An 8,198-nucleotide genomic window follows, 5' to 3' on the forward strand; every position below is an offset into this window, starting at 1 on the left:
GGGGGGTACGTAGGATGGGGCGGGGGCAGGAGGAGTTGGGGTAGCTTGGGAGGTGGGGCAGGAGGAGCTGGGGGGTAGGTAGGATGGGGCGGGGGCAGGAGGAGTTGGGGTAGCCTGGGAGGTGGGGCAGGAGGAGCTGGTGGTGTGGGTAGGATGGGGCAGGGACAAGAGGAGCTGGGGTAGCTTGGGAGGTGGGGCAGGAGGAGCTGGGGGGTAGGTAGGATGGGGTGGGGGCAGGGACAGGAGGAGCTGGGGTAGCTTGGGAGGTGGGACAGGAGGAGCTGGTGGTGTAGGTAGGATGGGGTGGGGCAGGGACAGGCGGAGCTGGGGTGAGGGGTAGCTTGGGAGGTGGGGCAGGAGGAGCTGATGGTGTAGGTAGGATGGGGTGGGGGCAGAGACAGGAGGAGTTGGGGTAGCTTGGGAGGTGGGGCAGGAGGAGCTGGTGGTGTAGGTAGGATGGGGTGGGGGCAGGGACAGGAGGAGTTGGGGTAGCTTGGGAGGTGGGGCAGGAGGAGCTCGGGGGGTAGGATGGGGTGGGGGTAGGGACAGGAGGAGCTGGGGTAACTTGGGAGGTGGGGCAGGAGGAGTTGGGGGGGTAGGTAGGATGGGGCAGGGACAGGAGGAGTTGGGGTAGCTTGGGGGGTGGGGCAGGAGGAGCTGGTGGTGTGGGTAGGATGGGGTGGGGGCAGGGACAGGAGGAGTTGGGGTAGCTTGGGAGGTGGGGCAGGAGGAGCTCGGGGGGTAGGATGGGGTGGGGGCAGGGACAGGAGGAGCTGGGGTAACTTGGGAGGTGGGGCAGGAGGAGTTGGGGGGGTAGGTAGGATGGGGCAGGGACAGGAGGAGTTGGGGTAGCTTGGGAGGTGGGGCAGGAGGAGCTGGTGGTGTGGGTAGGATGGGGTGGGGGCAGGGACAGGAGGAGTTGGGGTGAGGGGTAGCTTGGGGGGTGGAGCAGGAGGAGTTGGTGGTGTAGGTAGGATGGGGTGGGGGCAGGGACAGGAGGAGTTGGGGTGAGGGGTAGCTTGGGGGTGGAGCAGGAGGAGTTGGTGGTGTGGGTAGAATGGGGGTGTAGGAGCTGGGGTAAGATGGGCAGGTGCAGGAGGTAGGGAAAGGAATATGCAACCTGTGGTTTCTAGGAGCTACTTTGAATCCAGCCGAGAGTAGTATTTACATTGTTGTCAACTCCTGTCACTGTATCTCGTGTTTTTCTTAAAGCCCCAGCTCCTGGATTCACAAGATTACTGAGAGTCTCCACTTTCATTTAAGAAAGAAAAAGTTTCTAGCCCTCATGATGATTGTGCAGAAAAGCTTGAACATGGACAAGTGCAGCCTAAAGGCTCCGAAACCTGTAGGCAAATAAAATGAATGTCAAATTTAGTATTTTAAAAAAATTCTCATGAGTTTTGAGCACTTTCAAGCATTCAACACTCATGAGGCAGGCCCTCCAAAATAATGAGATCAGCTTAAAAATAATGAGATTTAAAACAATGAATTGTATTATTATTAATTTATTTATTTCTATTGTGGTAATACATAGGAGCCCCAGTCACGGACCAGTATTCCACTGTGCTAGGTGCTGCATAAACATAACAAAAAGACAGTGCACACCCCAAAGGGCTTGCAAGCTAATGATACTTTCACAGGTGATTTTTTTCCCTTCTGTTTTTTTGTGCCTTTAGAGTTTGCTCGGGTCATAGTTACAAGCTTTTCTTGCAAAAGCTGGCAATACTCCAGTACTGTGGGAGTGACTGAAATTGGCCAAGTTTGAAGGTTTTTTAGAGGCCTGTTTGGCAACGTTCCCTCTAATTTTTTACATCCATGTGCGGAATGAATGTTGTTATGCGGACCAATATGGAGGTGATGTGTGGTGGGACCAAGGGGTTTGAAGTATGGGAGGGGGCTCAGGGCTGGGGCAGACGGTTGGGGTGCAGGGGGTGAGGGGTCTGGCTGGTGGTTCAGGCTCTTGGGTGGGGCCAGGGATGAGGGGTTTGGGGTGCAGGCTGTCCCGGGACTGCGGTGGGGAGAGAGGACTCCTCCCAGCCCTCTCTTGCCGCAGCATCTTGGGGCTGGGGCCAGGGGAGAGGCACCTATCCCTGCCTGCACATCTGCACAGCTTAGAGGGAACTTAGCTGTCTGTTTGGAGTGAGTTTCTGGGCCCCAGACCAGTCCCTACTGGGGCTAGCATCTGCCTTAAAAAATCACCGTCATCCTAGACACAAATTAACCCACTCCCGGTAGGCATGCTCAGCAGAAAGGCCAAATGCTGAATGGTCAACAGAGGCTGAATTCTCTAGGGGTGGGTCCCACTAAGTCAAAGGTCAGGTACGTTGGTGGGATTGCGTGTGTGTGTGTGTGTGTGCACTCCAGTTTCTTCTGTCTGTGTTCCATGGCTGCCAAAGGAATTCAGTCTCCAAGACCCTCAGTTCATCACCTCTTACCAGTGCTGGATCAGTGACAGCATGGTCTCTGCCTCTTCTCCAGTTTGTACCTCCACAGGTCAGGTCCTTGCTAGCAAATGTCTTCACTTCACCACATTGACTTCCTGGGGGAAATGAGACAGCCAGCCGTTATGGTCCCAGGGACAGGCAATAGCAGCACTGAGATAGCTTTAGTGACAAAATTCCCAGAGGATTTTGGGTGGTTGTATTCTTGTTGTTGTTTTGTTTTGTGGTAGCACCCAACAGCCCTAGTCATAGACCAGGATCTCCTTGTGCTAGTTGCTGTACAAATACAGAACAAAAGGACTGTCCTTCCCATGAAGATCTTGCAGTATAAGTAGTCCTGTCTCCCTCTACTAGCTGTCTAAATACATACAACATGCTCACAGTTAAAGGAATTCTTTTTTAATGGAGGCCTGTGTTTTTGGGGCTGAAGGTTCAGTGTTTGGTCTCTTTTGTCTACATGTCGCCAAGGTGTGTGAGTTTTTTTAATGGTTTTCGTTCTGCCTGTGTAGTTGTGTGTGTCTGTACATAAAAAACATAGGTATATTTAAAAAATTTCAGTGTGCCATTGTGTACCTCTGGGCGTCGTGAACTGCTGTGCTGATGAAGGAGCCAGACTGGCAGCCCTGGAGACTCAAGTCCCATCTTTATACACAAAACAGACACAGTATGAGCAACGGTTTCACAGTAACAGCCGTGTTAGTCTGTATGCGCAAAAAGAAAAGGAGTACTTGTGGCACCTTAGAGACTAACCAAGTTATTTGAGCACAAGCTTTCGTGAGCTATAGCTCACTTCATCGGATGCATACTGTGGAAAGTGTAGAAGATCTTTTTAAACACACAAAGCATGAAAAAATACCTCCCCTCACCCCACTCTCCTGCTGGTAATAGCTTCTCTAAAGTGATCACTCTCCTTACAATGTGTATGATAATCAAGTTGGGCCATTTCCAGCACAAATCCGATGAAGTGAGCTGTAGCTCACGAAAGCTTATGCTCAAATAAATTGGTTAGTCTCTAAGGTGCCACAAGTACTCCTTTTCTTTTTGCGAATACAGACTAACACGGCTGTTACTCTGAAACCTGTCATTATGCAAGGCACTGCATTTATCCGTATGGAGTGGAAGTCTATCAACTGCATGAAAAAACTTGTACAGATACAGACAGACATCATCTTCCTTTCCAAATGCAAACAGATGGACATCGTACCAAAAGGACTGAAGGTAAAAAATCCATTACAATCTACATACCGCACAGACTATGCTGACAGTTTGTGCCAAATGCTCGCAAAGAAACTGCGGAACCACCTGATCAACATCCTCTACAGCAAACAGGGAAAGATAAAGAATGAGCTCTCAAAAATGGATACTCTCATAAAAAACCAACCTTCCACACAAACTTCTTCGTGGCTGGACTTTATTAAAACTAGACAAGCCATTTACAACACACACTTTGCTTCTCTACAAAAGAAAAAGGACACTAAACTTTCTAAACTACTACATGCCACAAGGGGCCACAGCAATGGTTCCGTCAACCCACCCAGCAATATTGTTAACCTATCCAACTATACTCTTAGCCCAGCAGAAGCAGCTGTCCTATCTCAGGGCCTCTCCTTCTGCCCCTCCACCCCCACGAACATGATACAGTTCTGTGGTGACCTAGAATCCTATTTTCGACGTCTCCGACTCAAGGAATATTTCCAACATACCTCTGAACAACATACTAATCCACAGAGACCTCCCTACCAACACTACAAAAAGAAGGATTCTAGGTGGACTCCTCCTGAAGGTCGAGACAGCAGATTGGACTTCTACATAGAGTGCTTCCGCTGACGTGCACGGGCTGAAATTGTGGAAAAGCAGCATCACTTGCCCCATAACCTCAGCCGTGCGGAATGCAATGCCATCCACAGCCTCAGAAACAACTCTGACATCATAATCAAAAAGGCTGACAAAGGAGGTGCTGTTGTCATCATGAATAGGTCGGAATATGAACAAGAGGCTGCTCGGCAGCTCTCCAACACCACTTTCTACAAGCCATTACCCTCTGATCCCACTGAGAGTTACCAAAAGAAACTACAGCATTTGCTCAAGAAACTCCCTGAAAAAGCACAAGATCAAATCCTCACAGACACACCCCTGGAACCCCGACCTGGGATATTCTATCTACTACCCAAGATCCATAAACCTGGAAATCCTGGGCGCCCCATCATCTCAGGCATTGGCACCCTGACAGCAGGATTGTCTGGCTATGTAGACTCCCTCCTCAGGCCCTACGCTACCAGCACTCCCAGCTATCTTCGAGACACCACTGACTTCCTGAGGAAACTACAATCCATCGGTGATCTTCCTGATAACACCATCCTGGCCACTATGGATGTAGAAGCCCCCTACACCAACATTCCACACAAAGATGGACTACAAGCCGTCAAGAACACTATCCCTGATAATGTCACGGCTAACCTGGTGGCTGAACTTTATGACTTTGTCCTTACCCATAACTATTTTACATTTGGGGACAATGTATACCTTCAAATCAGCGGCACTGCTATGGGTACCCGCATGGCCCCACAGTATGCCAACATTTTTATGGCTGACTTAGAACAACGCTTCCTCAGCTCTCGTCCCCTAACGCCCCTACTCTACTTGCGCTATATTGATGACATCGTCATCATCTGGACCCATGGAAAAGAAGCCCTTGAGGAATTCCACCATGATTTCAGCAATTTCCATCCCACCATTAACCTCAGCCTGGTCCAGTCCACACAAGAGATCCACTTCCTGGACACTACAGTGCTAATAAATGATGGTCACATAAACACCACCCTATACCGGAAACCTACTGACCGCTATTCCTACCTACATGCCTCCAGCTTTCATCCTGACCACACCACACGATCCATCGTCTACAGCCAAGCTCTGCGATACAACCGCATTTGCTCCAACCCCTCAGACAGAGACAAACACCTACAAGATCTCTATCAAGCATTCTTACAACTACAATACCCACCTGCGGAAGTGAAGAAACAGATTGACAGAGCCAGAAGAGTTCCCAGAAGTCACCTACTGCAGGACAGGCCTAACAAAGAAAATAACAGAACGCCACTAGCCGTCCCCTTCAGCCCCCAACTAAAACCCCTCCAACACATTATTAAGGATTTACAACCTATCCTGAAGGATGACCCAACACTCTCACAAATCTTGGGAGACAGGCCAGTCCTTGCCTACAGACAGCCCCCCAACCTGAAGCAAATACTCACCAGCAACCACAGACCACACAACAGAACCACTAACCCAGGAACCTATCCTTGCAACAAAGCCCGTTGCCAACTGTGTCCACATATCTATTCAGGGGACACCATCACAGGGCCTAATTACATCAGCCACACTATCAGAGGCTCGTTCACCTGCACATCCACCAATGTGATATATGCCATCATGTGCCAGCAATGCCCCTCTGCCATGTACATTGGTCAAACTGGACAGTCTCTACGTAAAAGAATAAATGGACACAAATTAGATGTCAAGAATTATAACATTCATAAACCAGTCGGAGAACACACTTCAATCTCTCTGGTCATGCGATTACAGACATGAAAGTTGCGATATTACAAGAAAAAAACTTCAAATCCAGACTCCAGCGAGAGACTGCTGAATTGGAATTCATTTGCAAATTGGATACAATTAACTTAGGCTTGAATAGAGACTGGGAGTGGCTAAGTCATTATGCAAGGTAACCTATTTCCCCTTTTTCCCCTTGTTTTTTCCTACCCTCCCCCCCCCCCCCCAGACGTTCTTGTTAAACCCTGGATTTGTGCTGGAAGTGGCCCACCTTGATTATCATACACATTGTAAGGAGAGTGGTCACTTTAGATAAGCTATTACCAACAGTAGAGTGGGTTTGTGTGGGGGTGGGGGGAGGGAGAGAGAAAACCTGGATTTGTGTTGGAAATGGCCCAATTTGATTATCATACACATTGTAAGGAGAGTGATCACTTTAGATAAGCTATTACCAGCAGGAGAGTGGGGTGGGGGGAGGTATTTTTTCATGCTTTGTGTGTATAAAAAGATCTTCTACACTTTCCACAGTATGCATCCGATGAAGTGAGCTGTAGCTCACGAAAGCTTATGCTCAAATAAATTGGTTAGTCTCTAAGGTGCCACAAGTACTCCTTTTCTTTTTGCGAGTACGAGCAACATGAATGTCAGCTTTGTCCACACTGTCCCCCAGGGCTCTGCTCTGGAGGGGCCCTCTCTAGGAGCGATGGGGGGAGTTCACTGCTTAGGCTCATCACTGAGATTGCTAACAAGGGGGCTATTTGGTGCCAGCAATGTGGGTTGTTTTGTGATGTGGGACCCAATTCAGCCCAGATGAAACTAGATGCATTGGAGTCAATGGGAGATAAGCCTGCTTACACCAGAACCATATGAGGCCTCTCATCTCTCTGTATGCTTTGTAAACTCCTTATCTATAATGGACAGACAGGTGCGCAGCATTAGCTGTAATAGATCAAACCTCTGAACCCCCTTTCTGTGTAATACTGTATCAGACTGATGGTAGCAGGAGAGAGGAAGACGTGCCAGTTCTGTTTCCAGAGGGTAAGTGTTGCCAGACCTCCCATTCCGAATAAAACAGAACTACATGGACATCAATAATCCCGGCTGAGGGTTTGTTGCCAGCTCTGCTCCTGCCAGAACAAGAGGGGGCAGCACAAGCTTGTGTAACAAACAAATGAGGTTGGGTGTCTTCATAACCTAATGTAAACAAACCTCGGGAAACGTTTTTGTGAGTGAATTTTTTAAAAGGTGTTGAAAAGCGATGTGTTTAAACATTTACTTAACCGTTTCTCTGGAGCATTGGCAATCTAGACAACAGCATGGTGGTGGTGTATGAAACCTACTAAGGACAGAAAGTAACTGTCCAGTCTGGTTTCCCTTGCAAGTTAAAACTTTATTAATTTCCAGCCCCACTTGATTTAGCAGGATTTTGCAGTGGGCTAAAGAAATTCCATAAGCTCCGAGTTAGGCAAGGCCTGGCCCTATAACATCAGACTGCAGTATTGCCATCCCCAAGTTTTCAAAAATAATGAGTCAGCCCTCTAAAAATTATTATATTGTCTTAAAAAATAAATTTAAAAATACATTCTGCGTTCTTCTCATTTGCCTTCTGCTTTTTGAGTTTTTATGGTGCATGCAGATCACGTTTTCCAGCTTTTCTCTTCAACCATGAGGGCCAGAAACTGTTGTTGTTTTTAAATGAAAGCAGAGAGTCTCATATATTCACAAGACTCCAGGAATTGGGGCTTTAATAAAAGCTGCATATAGTGCAAGATGATAAAATCATGATTGTTTGCAAGACTGGTGCTGTCAAGAATATGGCTTCCTATTTAGTAATTTTTTTTCATTTAATGGTGTAAATTTAGTGCTTAAGAATGGTGCTGTCTTGATAGCCATGGGGCCTGATGTCCTCTAAGAGCATAGGAATGGCCATACTGGGTTAGGCCAAAGATCCATCTAGCCCAGTGTCCTATCTTCTGACAGTGGCCAATGCCACGTGCTTCAGAGGGAATGACCAGAACAGGCAATCATTGAGTGGTCCATCCCCTGTTGTCCACTCCCAGCTTCTGGCAACAGAACAGATACAGCATGGAGAGCAAAAGGTAAGCTCCCCTCCCCCCCCCGCCAAGTTCTCCTTGATGTATCTCAGCTGGAGAAACCACCATCCCTGGAAGTAAAAAGGAAGTTATAATCTAGTGGATGAAG

The sequence above is a fragment of the Chelonia mydas genome, chromosome 19, assembly GCF_015237465.2.
Source record: "Chelonia mydas isolate rCheMyd1 chromosome 19, rCheMyd1.pri.v2, whole genome shotgun sequence".
Taxonomy (NCBI): Eukaryota; Metazoa; Chordata; order Testudines; family Cheloniidae; genus Chelonia; species Chelonia mydas.